This window comes from Oncorhynchus mykiss, chromosome 1 (assembly GCF_057628025.1).
Source record: "Oncorhynchus mykiss isolate SJ-2025 chromosome 1, ASM5762802v1, whole genome shotgun sequence".
In the NCBI taxonomy this organism is placed as follows: Eukaryota; Metazoa; Chordata; class Actinopteri; order Salmoniformes; family Salmonidae; genus Oncorhynchus; species Oncorhynchus mykiss.
This window is the reverse complement of record NC_143022.1, coordinates 44,871,499-44,874,913: the sequence shown is the minus strand read 5'-3', so window position 1 is coordinate 44,874,913 and position 3,415 is coordinate 44,871,499.

Sequence of the window (3,415 nt, the reverse complement as noted above, 5' to 3'; positions counted from 1 at the left end):
GCGTTAGTAGCTACAGTACCAGGGCTGTAGTGGAGCGGGTCGAGAGTTTCAAGTTCCTTGGTGTCCACATTATCAACAAACTATCATGGTCCAAACACACCAAGAAAGTGGCATGACAACACCTTTTCCCCCTCAAGAGACTGAAAAGATTTGGCAAGAGTCTCCAGATCCTCAAAAAGTTCTACAGCTGCACCATCGAGAGCATCCGGTTGCATCACCGCCTGGTATGGCAACTGCTCTGCACCCGACCGTAAGCTCTACATAGGGTAGTTGGGGCGGTATGCGAATTGAAGTGGGTCTAGGGTTTCCCGGATGATGGAGCTGATGTGAGCCATGACTAGCCTTTCATGACCAGACTATTTATTTGCAGTGCAGAGACTGCAGTGGTACACTAAAACAATTAGGCATGGGTTGCTCTTTACACATTGTTTATGTTGTTGTCTTTCTCTTTTGTGATGTAGCAGATTGAAAGAGAAGTGGGCTCTTCTCCTGTATCCTCTCCGGAAACAGGGATACCATGGTTGGTCCTAAGACCCTGGCCACTGCCCCTCTCATTCTCAGCGAGACAGAGGGAGACTCCAAGTGGGATGTCAGTCCTTCCACGCCCTTTACACCCGTGCGGTGTGACCCTGACCTGGCAGCGTTGTCACTCTCTTCCTGCGGTCTGCTTTTCCTCTCCACTCAGTGAGATGGCTCCCAGGGGTCTAGTAGTGCCTTTCTTTGGTAAGCTTCAGATGACTTCTAGAGCTTCCCGTTCCTCTCTTCAGTCTCCTGAGTTCCTCCCGAAGTGTTAGGGCTGGATGAGTCAAAGCTGTAAACCTTGAGCCCTTGGAAGACAGTGGAAACTGGTGCTCTTCACAGCCATCAATTGTGTAAGCAAGATATAGAGGAGACCTGTAGCCTAGCTTCTAGTGCAGTCACCATCACAACCTTCATCAGTGCTGTGCATCCTAAAATAGTTGTATGTGTACTTTCTTGCAATGGCAATCTTTTTTGTTCAAAACTCCTTACATGCATCTGGCTTTAGAATCTAATTTGGAATCCCACCTGTATCTGTCAGCAGCACCAGACTCACAAAACAACATTTCAGAAGATGTTCAAAGCTCTCTAGGGCCTTAATCATCACAAAATATGTGGAACATTCTGGAGGCCTAGTCTAGTCCAGTGACAGACATGGCTGGAGAGAGTATTTTTACACCTGCTTGGCTGCTGTGAGATGGAGCAGACACATTTTTATAGCATCAGGCTGCTTGCCTGAAGTGGAGACCCCACCGGCACAAGACTAATCCATGCAGCATTTATTGGATTATATCTGTGAAACAGCCACATATAAAACAGCACTTTTGGCAAGTTGATGAACATTCACATTTTAAATAACGATCAACCGTCAAAAGTTCAAATGTAATCAAAAGTTGTTTATGGATACATGCCAGTGTTACTGTAAATTAAATTAGTTATTTTGTCAGAGTATATACAGTTGCCAAGCCTGGCTAATTGCCTGCAAGTAATACTGCTACTGAATGCCAAGTTTGACCTATTTAGAAATGTCTATAGATACAGTTTCATACTGAATGCCAAGTTTGACCTATTTAGAAATGTCTATAGATACAGTTTAATACTGAATGCCAAGTTTGACCTATTTAGAAATGTCTATAGATACAGTTTCATACTGAATGCCAAGTTTGACCTATTTAGAAATGTCTATATATACAGTTTCATAGCCATCATGAACCATGGAACCATTATCTACTCTGATTTATTGGTCTTTGATTCTCTCAAAGACAAATTAATTCTCACTAAAGGCTATGAAAGACTTGGTCCAGTTAACTTAAGAGGGTATAATTCTGTTTTGATGAATATATGTTCTTCCACATTAAAAACTAATGCAGTTTCCAAATGCTCGGCACAAACCTCAGTTTTCCAAAAAACAATGCCTCGAATCAAAGATGCATAACGTCTCTGTTTCCTATTCACAAAGGCCTTTACCATACTGTTCTGTACTTAATTCTCGAAAGCTCTAGTGTACATACATTTTATACAGGCTGTATGGTACTGTACATGCTCCTCTAATGCCCTCATCTGAACACTGCCGGCATTACAACTCATACCTCTGATCTGCTGAGTACAGTCACCATACAAATACTGTACCATTCTGTAAAAAAATAACAAAAACACATTGAGTGTGACATTACAACCCACCTTGTTCATTATGAGGATCTTAGTTAGCTATTCTGTCATGTTCTCACTACTAGACCAATGTCTATACATTGATTAAGTTCCATCAATTTGAAGTGTTGTTTCATTTGGCACAACTTGTTGGCATCTTAAAATAAGCATCAGCATCCCATATGGTGCATCATTGCAAGCCAAGAGGACATAAGCTTTTGTCGATTGGACAAAAGCCAGGAAACTCTTTCCAAGAATGTTCAGGGTTATTGAATGTTCTCCTTATTTGGAGATGGAGTAGGCCTAAATGTCTATACAACAACTTATTATTGTTTTATTCATCAACATAGTGACCATTTCATTTATAATGCTTGTCTCGTCTGGGGAGAAGAGTAAGTGAGCATAAATTATTGCCCATGTCAATAAGCATTTCAAAGGTATCTATGGCTTTGAAGAGGAAAAGTGTCAGGGTTGTCATAGCGCTCTGTTAATTAATCAGCCTCTGTAATTAGTTGCCAGCTGTGAATGGGATTCAGCTGCAAATTTGAGGCATACAGATCATGGAGGTCATGGTCTGATTATGATGTCAAAAAACACATTTTCATTCATTTCTTCTTCTCTGCATAGTGTACACTGCATATATGTGCATAATATGATTTGAGAAAGTCCAGCTGCTGCACCAGATTTGTTTGGGACCAGGGATGGGCAGCTCCAGTCCTTAGGGGCTTCACTGGTGTCTCACTTTTCCCCGGCCCCGGGCTAACACACCGGACTCTAATAATCAACTAATCATGAATAATCAACTAATCATGATCTTCTGTTTAGAATGCAATTAGTTTAATCACCTGTTTTGCTCGGGATGTGGGAAAAGAGTGACATTCCTGTTCTAGACAGATAATCCCACCTGAAAAACCAGGTAGTCAAATATGGCACTTATAAAGTTTACTATAGGGCAATTCCATGTTCAATTCCATGAGGGTGACATTGAGACTCAGATTTTTCACTTTAAAATGTGTCAAACAAAATCCAATGATTGCAAAGTTTAACTGGACTGCACTGGGCCTTTAATATATATATATACATTACACTATGAGGTTGGAATAATACTGAAATTGTGAAAATTATAATAAAGAGCTGTTTGAAACGAACACCTGAAATTTGAGTCTGTTATGGTGTGATGGAGTTTTGGCAAGCCTTGTGAATTAGAATAGACCAACAAGAAAGAAGGTTCTAAACCACTCTGCCAATT